The sequence below is a fragment of the Cibotium barometz genome, chromosome 7 (genome assembly GCF_041138505.1).
Source record: "Cibotium barometz isolate CiBa-2024 chromosome 7, ASM4113850v1, whole genome shotgun sequence".
NCBI lineage: Eukaryota > Viridiplantae > Streptophyta > Polypodiopsida > Cyatheales > Cibotiaceae > Cibotium > Cibotium barometz.
Window position 1 is genome coordinate 28,957,665 of NC_141052.1, and position 15,387 is coordinate 28,973,051.

Consider the following 15,387-nt stretch of genomic DNA (forward strand, 5'->3'; position numbering starts at 1 on the left):
CACCTTTGCACAAGCTCAACACAGTCAGTGGGCTCCTGGCTCCATCTTCTTGCATTCTCTTTAACGCTTGGAAAGCAATGGGGTACATCGGCGAGCACAGAACAAACCGCTTTTGCGGCTGACTTCAATGCCAGTCACAACGATAGAAACCCTAGTACATCCCCCAATAGTGATAATGTGGCTAGAAAGCCCTAGTCATCCTGGACTAGGTTTACTTTATCTTCTGGCTGCTGCTTCTGGTCATCGGGCGGAGTTTGCAGAGTCTTCATCAGCTTTCTGCTTTGCAAGCCTCTTTGGACACTCTTCGATGTAGTGCCATGGCTTGTGGCAGTAATGACACTTTCCTTGGTGTCACCCTATGACGAGTCCAATTTGCCAAGAGAAGTATGGTCTCCTCTGCTTCCATCACCCTTGGATCTGTTCTTCCTTGTCTACTTCTCATGGAGAAGTATATATATACCTAGATGAATCCAAGAACATGCCCAAATTCACCTTCTAGGAACATGCATGTTATATACTCATGGTAGTCAACCCACAAGACTATATAACTATCAACTCCATTATGCATAGTATGGACTAGATACTACGACATCCCCACCAACGTCATCAGTGCCCAATAGTGGGTGTAGAACTATGTATCAAGATATGCTCTCACACGCACTCCAAACACACACACACACACACATAAGAGCATATATTCACACAAAGCCCTTCGTACTGAGTTCCTGTCGAACCTCCGGAGATGCAAGGCAGACTCAGCCATAATGAAGCCTAGCAGAGGCATCAACTAGCTCACAAGGATCATTCACTGTAAGCTTCGTGTTCGGGTCCATCGGTGACGTGATAGGCTTGTAGCTCTCCATCCAAAAGGCCTCAAGCAACTCATGGACATACCGCTGCTGAGAGACGAAGAACCCCCTCTGGGTCTGCCAGATCTCCAATCCCAAGAAGAAGTGGAGTAAGCCTAAATCGGTCATCTCAAACTCCTTTGACAAGGCAGCCTTCATCACTGCAATGTGTTCCATATGACCGCGGGTGAGAATGAGGTCATCCACATAAAGGATGATCAATGTGACCATACCACGTTCCCCAAAGAGATATAGGTTGGAATCTACAACCAATCTCTGAAATCCAGTCCGTAGAAAGAAGGAATCAATCTTCTGATTCCAAGCCCTGGGAGCCTACTTAAGACATAACTGTTAGCACTTTCATCCCTAGTTTCTGCTCTTTTATAGTGCCCGTTTGGTCCCCTTTTGTATGGCCCTTGCTTGCGGGCTGGCCACCCCTTTTTACTATTTTTCTGGGATTTTTCCCAGCCATTCTGGCATTTTTCCAGTCGGCCATGTCCAACAGCTCCAGTCGGCCTGTTTATGAGCTCCAGTCGGCCAGCACTTCCCCACTATAAATAGTGGGTGCTGGCCTCTCATTTCTCATTCAGTCTTGTACATATCTGCTCCCTCACTTATGAGACTAACAGTGTCTCTTGCTTGGGACTCTTTTGGTTCAGTATATTCACCATAGTTTGCTCCATATCTCTCTCTCTCTTGCACTCTTTGTTCAGCACATTCTAGTGCCACTCTGCTTCCGCTCTGTGCACTCTTTGATGGTATCATCGCTCCCGGTTTAGCAACCTTTCTGCTGCCCCAGATTCAGCCCTGTTTTCAGCACCTACTCCTCTGCGTTTTCTTCCAGATTCATAGCTTTTGCTGCTGCGTTTTCTGGACAGCACCCTGCTGGTCGCTTTTCCTTCAGATTGGCTTCACCAATTCAGCCATCTGGCTCTTGTTGATCAGCGTTTCATTGCCCACTTGGAGATTGGACTGCAGGTGGCCTGTTTTCTACAGGACAGCACTTGTTCACTGCTGTGTTTTCCTCTCCAGTGGCCCTTTCCCTTTGCAGAGGGGGCTTGTGGTGTTGCAGGCTTTGGTGGCACTCTTGGTATCTGTGGAGGACACCTTTTCTTCAGAGTTTGTGCTTTTCTTGAGATTGAGCCCAAGCTTTTGTGATGGCTGCTCCCACTTCTCTTCATATGTTTGTTGAGTCTGCCAAGTTAGATGGTTCCAACTACACCCTATGGAAGGTGAAGGTAAAATCGGCCTTGCGTGGCGTGGATCTCTGGGATTGGCTTGTTACACCGGCCAATGCCACCCCTCCCACCCTTGCTTCCGGTGGTGTGACTCAGGCATAGATTGATATTTGGTAGTCGAATGATCGACGTGTTTTCTCCTTCTTGATGTTGAACTGTCAGGATGTTGTTCTCTCTCATGTGCGTACAGCAGATGCTGCACATGAAGTTTGGAAGGCTCTTGCAGATCTCTATGAGATTAAGTCTCCGGGTCGGATTTTGGCATTGGAAAAGCAACTTATGAACGTATCAGTTTCTGCGTTTCCATCTTTATCTGCTTTCATCTCGAAGATGAAAGATCTCCGGGACAAGCTTGTTGTTTGTGGCAAGGACATCTCCACAGAGGATATGGCTATTCGGCTGCTCTCCAAACTTCCAGAGAGGTTTGATGCATACTTTCAGTCTCTGGTTTCTTCTCCTCGTCTTGTTCCAGTTACTTGGGAGGAAGTTCTCCCCTCCGTTATGCAGATTGAATCTCGCTTTGAGGAGCGGACTGGCACCTCCAGTGGCCCTGATGGAGCTTTGGCAGCACGAGATAAAGGGAAGACTCAACAAAAGAAAGAAAAAGGGGGTTCTGACAAGAACTCCAAGGATTCCGATAAGGATAAAGACAACAAATCTTCAAAGAATAAGGACATTGAATGTCATTATTGTGGCAAGAAGGGTCACAAGTCACCCCAATGTCACAAGAAGAAGCGTGATGAAGCAGCAATTAACGGTGTCTCAACCCAAGAAGGATGATGGAATTCTTCTCTTCGCAGGTACTCGGCGTATACTTGCTCTTGTGACTTCTCAGTCATGGTCTTGGATTGTTTTGATAGCGGTGCTACTCCTCATATGACACCCCATCGAGATTGGTTCGAGGACTTCACTGCCAGATCAGGCGAGATCACTCTGGGTGATTCTTCTTCTGTGCCAGTGCATGGTCATGGCACTATCCCCATCTTCCGTTCTGACGAGGACAAGAGGTACTTCTCTGACGTTCTGTATATTCCAGATTTGGCTTTTAACCTTTTGTCAGTGAGTGCTCTTACAACTTAGGGTGCGGAGGTGATCTTCTCTCGTTTTGAGATTACTATTCGTGATAAGGCGACGGGTAGCATCTTGGCTCAAGGAGTCCAAGATAGTGGTCTCTACAAATTGACCGCTCTGCTTTCTTCTGGTGCTTCTTTTGCTCTTTGGCATGCTCGCTTTGGCCATTTGAGCTATAGACTTCTGCAGCGAGCTTCGAAGGATGGGTTGGTTGATGGATTACCGACCATCAAGGCTCTGTCTTCTGCTTGTTCCTCTTGTTTACAGGGGAAGCAACACCAAGCCGCCTTTCCGAAGGAGGCGACACATAGATCTTCGACATCACTTGCTCTCATTCATGCAGACTTATGTGGTCCTATGAGTACCGCGTCTTTGAGTAAGGCGTTGTACATGCTCATGATGGTGGATGATTTTACAAGATATACTTGGGTTTTCTTTCTGAAGACCAAGGATGAGACTTTTCATCACTTCTGTGATTGGAAAGCCGAGGTGGAAAAAGAGACCGGTCACTCGGTCAAGGCTCTCAGGACCGATGGAGGGGGTGAGTTCACATCCCAAGAGTTTCAGCAATATTGCAAGACACGTGGCATTCGGAGACAGCTTACTACAGCATATACTCCATCACAGAATGGAGTTGCCGAGAGGAAGAATAGGACCATTATGGAGATGGCCCGTGCTATGCTTGAGCATTCTTCATCACCTCGACGTTTCTGGGCTGAGGTGGCTTCCACTGCTGTCTACATTCAGAATAGGTCTCCTGATGTTGCTCTTCCCGACAAAACTCCATATGAGGCTTTCCATGGTGAGAAGCCCTCCGTTGTTCATTTCCGGATATTTGGATGTACGACGTATGTTCATGTGCCTAAGGAGCACCGCTCCAAGTTGGACTCGAAGTCTCAGCGCATGACTTTTCTCGGATACACCACTGTGTCCAAGGCATATCGTCTTTATGATCCTCAAGCCAGTAAAGTTGTTGTGAGCCGTGATGTGGTGTTCGACGAGACTCCTACATCTTCAGAGGGGGGTGGTGAGCTTCTTCTTCCTACACCTCCTTCTCCTCCTCCTCCTGCTCCCGCTGTTACTGTTACACCTCCAGTTGAGGATTCTCAGTCAGATGATGATGACCCTGCTCCTCCTTTGGCGAGTTCAAGCAGATCTGTACCTGGTTGGTATTATCAGATAGTTCGTGACTTTGGGTTGCGTGAGCTCCTTTCTGCTCCTCCACCTGGTTCTCTTCGGCGTTCTTCCAGAGTTACAGGGAAACGTTGCGTGAGCTCCCTTCTGCTCCTCCACCTGGTTCTCTTCGGCGTTCTTCCAGAGTTACAGGGAAACAAATTCATGAGGGCAACATGTTTGTTAATTATGCTCTTATGTCTACAATCATTAATGGTCCTTCTGATCCCACTTCTGTAGACGAGGCTCTTTCACACGAGTCTTGGCGTCATGCTATGCAGACAGAGCTGGATGCTATCAAACGGAATGGCATGGATGGCCCGTTTTCCAGATGGACGTCAAGTCGGCTTACTTGAATGGAGAGCTTACACAGGAGGTTTATATTGATCAGCCGCCAGGATTTGTTGTTCCGGGCAAACAGGATCATGTGTACCGGCTAAAGAAGGCTTTATATGGTCTAAAGCAAGCTCCGCGGGCTTGGTACCAGCAGATTGATGAGTTCTTTTAGAAGCTCGGCCTGCGCCGTTCTCATGCAGATTCAACCCTTTATATCCTCCTTGAGAGGGGGTTGATTGTTATCATTGTGGTCTATGTTGATGACCTCATCTTTACAGGTTTTTATTCTGTGCGGATCCGTTTTGTTATGGATGCTTTGGAGACAGAGTTTGAGATGACGGATCTTGGACTCTTGCATTATTTTCTTGGCTTTGAGATTTGGCAGACCTCGAAGGGCATTTTCTTCTCTCAGCAGAAGTACACTCGGGAGATTCTCGACAGATTTCAGATGACTGGGTGCGACTCCATGCTAGAACCTAAGCCTAACACAAACGGGTAGGTCAATGTGAAAGGCCCAATTCTTAGTGCTAAGTAGCACTAATGAAACTATAAAACAATACTAATGAGCCCACTAATTGCTAATCCAAATCAAGAGAGCAAGGAGAATGAAAATGACATGTGAGGAATGAGGCGAAAGAAAACTTTCTGGTTTTATAACCTTGATCGAGGTTCGGTGGCATGCATTTTACAGTTTGCAAGATTAACGCCCCAGATGTAGGCATGGTACAAACAGCCAAGATATGCGTTTGATTTTAGGGTTGGTGGTGATCGACGGCTGCAATTTGAAATATGTATCTCCTTCGAGATACATGGACGGCTTAGATCTTGAGTAAGTAGCACGATCGAGGTATGTTTGACGGTCGCGATTCGCTTCATACATGGACGGCTTAGATCTTGAGTGAGTACCACGATCGAGGTATGTTTGACGGTCGCGATTCGCTTCATACCTCGAATGAGATATGTAACTGGATGGGATCGCATCTTTTAATGGGCGCGAATGGACAGGTCGGATTGTGTAGATGTATCCCAATCGAGGTATTTCAATGGCTTCAATTGTACCTTGGTATCTCGGACGAGAAATGTGGATGGATGAGATCACATCTCTATACCTCCAACAAGGATTTTCAATGAGATCGAGATGATATTTCCTTATCTTGTTCGAGATACATGGACGGTGGAGACGGCATCACTATGGGATCCGAGCAAGCAAGTTGAGAGGGATCCACTATGGCATTGACGTGGATCTCCTATGGATATTGGTGAGAAGCTTTCTCCACTTGATGCTTCTCCAGGGACTGATCAGGGACAGTATCGGGTTCTCGTCGGTTGTTTGGTATGGTTGACCTACTCCCGATTGGACATATGCTTCGCAGTCAGTTTATTGAGTTCCTTCTCATCCAAACCCCGTCAGCAGCATTGGCGGTGTGCTCTCAGAGTTCTTCGGTACTTGCGTGGCACTCTCGATTTTGGCATCTTTTATGGCCAAGGATTATGGCCAAGGACGCACTCTTGTTGGATGGTCTGACTCAGACAGGGCTGGAGATCCAGATACACGGCGTTCGACCACTGGTTGTGTTTTTTCACTTGGATCTGGAGCCATTTCTTGGAGCAGTAAAAAGCAACCTACTGTAAACACATTGAGATTCAGTATCACTATGTTCGTGAACGGGTTCTTGCTGGAGATTTGTGTTTGGAGTATTGTCCTTCCGCGGAGAATGCTGCAGATTTGTTCACCAAGCCGGTTTCTCAAGCTTCCTTGGCTCCTCATCTTCGGATTCTCGGAGTTTGTTCAGCATCTGGTGCTGAGAGGGGGTGTTAGCACTTTCATCCCCAGTTTCTGCTCTTTTATAGTGCCTGTTTGGTCCCCTTTTGTATGGCCCTTGCTTGTGGGCTGGCCACCCCTTTTTACTGTTTTTCTGGGATTTTTCCCAGCCATTCTGGCATTTTTCCAATTAGCCATGTCCAACAGCTCCAGTCGGCTTGTTTATGAGCTCCAGTCGGCCAGCACTTCCCCACTATAAATAGTGGGTGCTGGCCTCTCATTTCTCATTCAGTCTTGTACATATTTGCTCCCTCACTTATGAGACTAACAGTGTCTCTTGCTTGGGACTGTTTTGGTTCAGTATATTCAGCATAGTTTGCTCCATATCTCTCTCTCTCTTACACTCTCTGTTCAGCACATTCTAGTGCCACTCTGCTTCCGCTCTGTGCACTCTTTCACATACAAGGCCTTCTGCAACCTGTACACCATCTAGAGGCTGCTCAACATACACCTCCTCCTGCAGGTCACCACTGCAGGTCACCATTAAGGAACGCAAATTTAACGTCCATCTGATATACGGGCCACCGATGAGAAGAAGCAAGGGCAAGAACGGTCCGAATCGTGGTCATCCTCGCTATCGGGGCAAAGGTATCCTCATAGCATAACCCTTAGCCACAAGTCTGGCTTTGTGTTTGTACCGACCCATCTGACATATACTTGGTCTTAAAGACCCACTTGACACCAATGACAGACCGTTTCGACGGCCTCGGAACCAACTCCCAAGTGTTATTTTTCTCAATGGCATCCAGTTCCACCTGCATGGCTTTCCTCCAAGTATGCTATGCAAGGGTTTCCTTGACGGAAGTGGGCTCTTTGTCCCGCATGATACGAGACATCAAAGCATAGTTTACCTGTAAAAGCTCCGCTGAATGACTTTTATCACGAACTCTACGCGATCTTCGAGGTCCGTCCTCTGTGCTCCATTCGGAGGAAAGCTCCGTAACACCTGACTCCTGAAGGGTGTCTACCAACCACCTGGGTACTCAAACAGAACGCGGAGCCTCCTGCTGCTGCGAGGACTCATCTCCAGCTACGGGCTCAACCTCCTCTACTGACTGAGGCTGTCCAGCTGGAACAATCGACCGGTAATCATCATCATAATCATTTGGGTCTCCAAGAAGTGGCGGCTCATCAACACTGGAAACCAGAACATGCTCATCAAAAACCACACCCCTGCTGACGACAACCTCGTTCCTCTCTGGATCATCATACATGTATCCCTTGGAAAGAGAGTTATATCCCACAAAGACAAGATTTTGGAACTTTGAGTCGAGCTTCCCCCTCTGCTTCTTTGGAATGTGAACATGTGCATCACTCTCGAACACACGAAAATCACCAATCTGAGAACCTGTCAAAGAGGAGAGTGCGGAGAGTTTGTATATACCATTCTCCACGCCACCTTCCAAAACAACCTGGCCAGTCTCGCGGTCCCGTAGAGCAATAGAATGCTCCTCAAACTCCACCCGGAAGCCAGTCTTGCACACGTCATGCACTGACAACAGATGAAAACCAAGTGCGGGGACGTAAAGAACACGAGGAATGCTTCCCCCCTCTGCCATCAAGAATGATCTCCATCCGGCCCTCACTGTGAATCGGTATGGTGAAATTGTCGCCTATGAAAATGTGACCTCACTGCCGTTTAAGATCCAAAAAGAAGTCACGGGAGGGAGTCATGTGCCTGGAAGCACCACTATCAAGAATCCATTCCCGAGTATCCTTTGCAGTGAAGCCAACTGCCTCCTCGCTCGAAGAAGATGAAGCATTGGTGTCCAACATCTCCAAGTGCACAAAGGCTAGAGTCTTTGCAACTGAAGAATCAACACTCTTCCCAGTCCGCTTGGGACACTTCCTCCAATAGTGGCCTTTGTCGCCACAATCATTACACGTCCTCTCGGTCTTCAGTTTCTCTCGATCTGAATCGGGCTTCTTCTCAGAAGACTTCTCTGATGAAGACTTCCCTTTTCCCTTCTTGTTGTTGTTATGGCCTTTCGACTGTTGGCCAGTCAAGGCCTCAAAACCTCTGCCTTGTGTGGTAGGGTTCGTGAATCGCTCTTCCTGGTCCAAGACGATGGGCACAAGCTCCTCCCATGTGATGGTGTTGAGCCTACCACTGGTGATCAAAGACGAGTAAAAGGCTGAGTACTGAGAGGACAAATGTGACAACAACGTTATGGCCATATCCTCTGACGATATCTCTTTCCCTGCCTGGAGAACTTCCTACTGAAGAGCATGCAGTTTGTTGATGTTATCCCGCATCGTCGACGACTTTGCAGGATTCATCACCCGCATCTAAACTTCCAAGGAGATTCTCTTCATGGGTGATACCCTATTGTAGAGAGAAGCCAAATGCTGCCAAATCCCTCTGGCCAGCGTCATATGCTTTAAGTGATTGATCACCTGTGGTGTGCAATTGAGGAAGATGAAAGAACGGACTCGGGCATTAACACAATTCCATAACTGTGCCTATGCCTCCCGTTCCTTCCGAATAGAGGGTAACTCCCCTTCTTCCAACTCCGGCCGTGGAACCCCAACAACAATGAAATCAACCAAGTCATAGGACTCCAAAAAAGATTCCATCATTACCTTCCATATGCCATAGTTGTTCCCGTCCAACTGGCGGTCCACCAGGAACGTGGGGAGTGTCGGGATCTTCACGGGCTTCTCAGCCATCCCAAGCAAATCTGCCATCAAGGGTTCACAAGGTCTTATGAAGGGAGGGTGAGTGGGAAAAAAGAAGAAGAAGAGACTACAAATAGAATGTAAGGTGGCTGTCCACCAACGGTGATGGCCGCCTTCTACCTGATCTCCAAGTCCCGTACAGCCCAAAACAGTCTCCAATCAGCACCTCAATCAGCAAACCCTCAACGTCCCACTGTCTCCAAGCTTCAAGCCACCTGGGGCTCTGATACCATGTTAGAATGCACAACGGAAATGAAGACAACTGCTGTAGAGAGCAATACACAGATGAAAGAGAGAGAGAAGCTAGTGTAACTCTGCTATATACACCAATAAATCTAGGAAATATACAATGGTGGAGTGTGTGGGCAAGGGGCCATATGGCCCCTGGCTGCTGGTCGGCCAGCTCAGATAGCCGACAGCACCCCATGACCAGAAATATCCAGTCGGCCAGCTCAGAATCAGTCGACTGCTGCCTTGGTGCCCACAACCTGTAGAAAAACTCAGTCGGCCAGCAAATCTATAGTCGGCCAGCAGTTGGATAATGTCACGCAACACCAAATCACATGGGCAGTACATGTTAGAAGTCATCTCCTGTCTTTATCAGACACCAGGGCCTCTCTTGTGGGTGTGCCCGCCCTGTATAGGTGTTTTATCATTTTTCCTCACCCCCCGTATTTTTTCTCCATTTTTTCCATGATGTGGGTGGCTGACACAAGCTGGCAGGAGCCTCTGATGCTGGCCGACTGCACTCATGTGTACCAGGAGCTGGCCAACTTCATCAGGAGGGGTCGTGGTATTTTTCTCTGCTGGCCGACTGGATGTGCCCAATCGTGAGGGCCACTAGTGCTGGCCGACTAAATGATGGGGGCATATAAATAGGCCCCATTGCCCCACATTGTACTCATTCACTTATTTCTCGGGATCTTGTGTATAGAGAAGAGTTATACGCCTATCTCTCTCCTTCTCTTGTGCTGTCTATTTTCTGCACTCTACTTGCTCTTGTGGTCTCAAGTTTGGTTATCATTTCCGCTGCGTATTTTGACATGGTCTCAGAGCTCTAGGCTCTTGATAGATCTTGGGAGTTTTCTAAGCAAGAGGGGGATAGTTAAGTTGCTAATTGGTGGACTGTTTTGGACTGTTCAGGAAGAGAAGTTGCAAGAGGAAGGCGGGCTAAGGTGCTGGACAGCCACTTGCAGGTTTAGAGTTCTTTTTCCCCACCCACCCACCCTTTTTCAGTTACATCCCCGCGATGGCAGATTTGTTAGAGATGACTGAGAAGCACGTGAAGATCCTGACTCTCCCCACGTTCCCAGTGGACCGTCAGTTGGACGGGAACAATTACGGCATCTAGAAGGTTATGATGGAGTCTGTGCTAGAGTCATATGACTTTCCTGATTTCATCGTCATCGGGGTTCCATGGCCGGAAGCAAAGGAAGGGGAGTTACTGTCGATGAAGAAGGACCGAGAGACACAGGCACAGATGTGGGATCGTGTCAACACCAGGGTCTGGTCATTTATTTTCCTCAATTGCACACCACAAGTAATCAATCACGTAAAGCACATGACGCTGGCCAGAGGTATATGGCAGCACTTGGCTTCTCTTTATAACAGGGTATCACCTATGAAGAGGATCTCCTTGGAAGTGCAGATGCGGGTTATGAACCCTGCAAAGTCATCGACGATGCAGGAGCACATTAACAAGCTGCAGGCCCTTCAGCAGGAAGTCCTCCAGGAAGAACCTCCTGTAGATGAGGATGTTCTTTCCACGGGGACCTTTCGGAAAGCCAGGCAGGTGGCAGTTGATTACTTGCAAAAGGAGGTGCATACCCCAGGCTTTGTGGTTCCGGATTCAGAGGGGGTGGTTGACAGGTTTCAGAAGGCCTTGCATGGTCTTCAGCAGGTTTCCAGGACTTCCTCCAAGGTGTGCATGTGGTAGAGTCGGAGTACCAACACGGAGTGCATGTGGTAGAGTGAACTTGAGCCCCCCTCTCCTTCAAAGTGTATTGACATGGAGTGCATGGGGTAAGAGTGGACATGACGCCTTGTTGGCTGGGGACTTATGTCTGCGCCAAGGGCCATGTGATCTAACATCTCGTTGGCAAGGGACTATGTCTATGCCAACTGTGGATGGATTCGTTCATGGAAGAGTGGTAACCCCGGTGAGTGAATTCTATGAACTCATGGAAGAGTGGTAACCCTGGTGAGTGTCGCATGAACCCATGGAAGGGCAATTGCCCTGGTGAGTGAAGCCTCGTGGAAGGGGAAACCTTGGCGAGCCTCATGGAAGGGGAAACCCTGGCGAGCATCTATAGTTTCATGGAAGGGTTGTTTCCCTAGTGAACCATATGGACATGTGAAGCATGTTTGGTTTGGGCATGCGTATGGATCATAGAGGTGGTGCCCTTATGCAATCCAATGACATGGCAAGATGTTTTGTGACTTATGTATTCTGCTTGCTTTTCTTTTGCAGGTACTTAAAGCTACTTATGGATATATGGAATTATGGATATTTGGGACACAGTTGGCTCTTGTGCTTGTGACTAGTTATTATCCGATTTATGGAATTATGGATATTTGAGACACAGTTGGCTCTTGTGCCTGTGTCTGGTTATTAGTAGAGTAGTTGACTCGAGATATGGATAAAGTTTCGATACGGTTGGCTCTTGTGCCCGTATCTGACTTGGGATCGTGGATCTAGATATATGGCTTTAATGCCCGGAATTATGACATACTATGCATTGGCTATACATGAAGGACATTTCAGTGGTATCAACCTTATACAATTGCGGACAACTGTCTTACAACTGTCTTATAACTAAGAGTGCAAGAGAGAGAGATGAAGATAATAAGCTGAATATACTGCAATGAAAGCAATCCAGAGCAAGAGACAAACTAGCCTCATAAGTGAAGGATACAAAAGGTGAGTGTGTCAACACATGAACCACACATCAATGAATGAATAGGGGAGAGGCCAACCCACCTATTTATAGGTAAGATGGGGCTGGCGGACCGAACCATAGGAGCTGGCCAATTGGAGAAGGCTCACCCAACCTGGGAAAAATCCAAGAAAAAAGGAAAAAATGAGAGAAAAATACGGGTGGCCAACCCACAACCAAGGGCCATAAAAGGGATCAAATATAGGCAAATACATGGGCAGAATATGGGGATGAATATGCTAACAGTACCCTCTTAAAGCAAAATCTGAGGTGTTTGTGTTTTCAACATTCTGTTGCAAGGGCTAAAAATGGACAAATTGCAAAGTGCAGACCCTGCGTAAAGATCAAGGGGGGGAATATATATCAGATGCTTTTAAAGCATACTTGGTAGGCAAAGACATGCATACATCTCCAGCACCCTCAATGTCATACACTGAGCCATCTGCCATCTGCACACAACCAAGTCTCCCACTAGAAAAGCTACTGAACCAGTCACGCTGCGGAGTGACATGAAAAGTAGCATGCGTATCTAGTAACCATCGTGGAGATGATGTGCAATCGATAGGCTCAAAATACGATGAAGGAACACTAGTGAGAAAGGTGACCTGACCGTCACACAGATACTCAACCTGAGTCAATCTCACTGTCAACTCCTGTCAATGCCAAACTAGCATCACGACTCCGTCGTCTCTGCTGCCTCATACGCCTGAAGCAACTACGTCTAATATGACCACAATGCCAACATCTCTACTGTCGACGTGATCTAGATCTCTGTCTCTCATGAGTGTGAGACCTGCCTCTCATATGAGGCGTCTCAAGCACAGCCATCCCTGTACCTGTAGCATCTGTACCATCTAAACGGGCAACAGCATGGTGGGCAAACTCCGAAGCCATGACTGTCCACAAACAAGACAGACAAACTGCTCGAGTACAATCCACTCCTACCCGAGAGTAGTGTGGCTGTCAACGTCTCCCACCTGAACCAAACGCGTCCAAATGTAGAGAGACAACTGCAAGATGCTCTCTAGCTGCGTACTAGCTCAACCGAGCATCCAATGCACAAGCAGATCTCCCCTGTATGTAGAAGAAACCCCCAAATCGTCTACACGACGAACTAGATGCAAGCGTGCATCCAACAATGCCAAAACGGCTCCAACAAAGTTCTCACACTTTGTTTACATGTACAGGGTATCACACTTTGTTTACATGCAAGAGGCGCCAAGTGTAGACATCAACAAGAGGATCGCATACCTCTCATAACAATCTACACAAACGGGCAAACACCTCAGACAAGGCAGTTATGGCCAAGCAGCTAACTCCAAAACACAAGACACCTGCCTGCGTCAACTTTAGAGTCACCTCTTGGCTCCAGGAAAACCTGCAATCCTACTCTTGCCAAGCACTGCACTCACGGCTGAACCTGGCCCTACCCTGCACACACCAGGCTCTTGCCCTTGCTAAGGCTTCACCTTGGCGATGATCAATCAGTGCTGCACACGGCAGCACCTGCTCCCGGGCCTTGGACACACACTACGATGACTGCACAATCTCACAGTGCTGCCCTGGAAACGACCCCTGCCAACGCGGTCCTCACACAACACCTTGACCTATGCCTGGTCGCTTCTGGCCACTGCACACACAGACTGCGCCCAGCACACGAGAACCAGCACACACCTGCCCTATGCGTTGACTTCTTGCGCTTCTTCTCCAGGCTCTGCCAAAAACTGCAACGCCTTACACACACGTGACCTTCTCTGGACTGCAACGACCTGCTGCCCTGCGTTGCTTTTGCTTTCACCAACAGCAACACACACACGCGACACTCAGATCACATGGCAGACTGTCCTTGCTATGGCAGCAACCTCTCTCATGGGACTACTGTGCCAGACCATGCGTTGACTCTACACCTGACAACACACAAGGCTGCAAGCTTTACCACAAGCCCTTGGCTTTTCCTGCTCAGAAACCTTCGACCAGGGACTGCCAGGACACCTACAGGGCACCACATTGACTGCTTGTCAAACACACCAGACAGCAGAACCTGTAGATCTGACCCGCAAATCAGAAGCTGTCCAAGCTCAATGATCACACCACCTCAGATCTCTGCCCAGCACCAGATCTGCACTACTGGAAGACGCCTGTCCTGCTGTCTCAAGACCACACACAGTGCTCTCTACCAGATCTGCAAATCAGCAGTTCTCTCCTCCTTGCTGAGCACCAGAAAGCTCCAAGCAATCTCCTCTGCTCGTGCCAAGCTCAAGGCTCCATAGCCGAGCTTCTTCTTCGCGATGAAGACGACTCTGCACACCCGCAAGCGCACACGCGCGCACGCAGCACACCGGGCTCTGATACCAGTTGAAGGGGTCCGGGGCAGAACACGCACACAAGAGAGAGGGAGAGAGAGAGAGACGATGTAGTGGGGAGTACCAAAGTAGTAGTACTGTGAGCCCTCCCCTTATTCACTATATGTAAATGAATAAGTGTGTACACATGTGGGCGCCCGGACACGGGAGACCGCCCGGACGGCACAGGGGCCTTTAACCCCAACATTGCAAAGCGTGACATAGAAGAAGCAGTTCATGAAGAGCGGACAGCTTTGGAAAAGGCTAGAACAGTGCCTCATTGGCTGGACTGTACATTCCTTTGCGGAGTAGAGAAAGGGCAGGTTGTAGAAATGCTCGAGAACATGCACACGTGGCCTGCATGAGTAGTCTTTATGATACAGATGAGCTGGATTCTTCTGAAGAGTTTCAAGAGGATGAGCACTGGCAGCAACAGGAGATCCATGCTATTCAGAAGAATAACAGTTGGGATTTAGTGGATTTGCTTTTTGGCAAGAAGGCAATTGGTACAAAATGGGTCTATGAAGTCAAAAGAAGGCCTAATGATACCATTGACACCAGGTACAAGGCTAGACTTGTTGCCAAAGGCTATGCCCAACAGAAGGGAATAGATTATGATGAGACTTTTGCACCTACTTCTTGCATGTCCACTATCAAATGTGTTGCTGCTTTGGCTGCCCATCATAGATGGAAGGTGCACTAGTTGGATATCAAGACAGCCTTTCCCAATGGGGACTTGCAAGAAGAGGTTTGTGTGAGTCAGCCCATTGGTTTTGTGATGCCTAGCCAATAATGTAAAATGTGTAAGCTTCGCAAAGCACTTTATGGTCTCAAACAAGCTCCCAGAGCTTGATATGAGTAACTAAGCTCCCAGAGCTTGACACCAGGTACAAGGCTAGACTTGTTGCCAAAGGCTATGCCCAACAGAAGGGAATAGATTAT

The 15,387-nt window shown here is 48.1% G+C and overlaps 1 protein-coding gene across 8 annotated transcripts in view; it reads right to left on the minus strand.

Moving 5' to 3' along the window:
- Nucleotides 1-15,387, minus strand: part of LOC147636860 (transcription regulator NOT2/NOT3/NOT5 family protein) — a 70,161-nt gene that overhangs the window by 43,804 nt on the left and 10,970 nt on the right. The window lies entirely within an intron of this gene.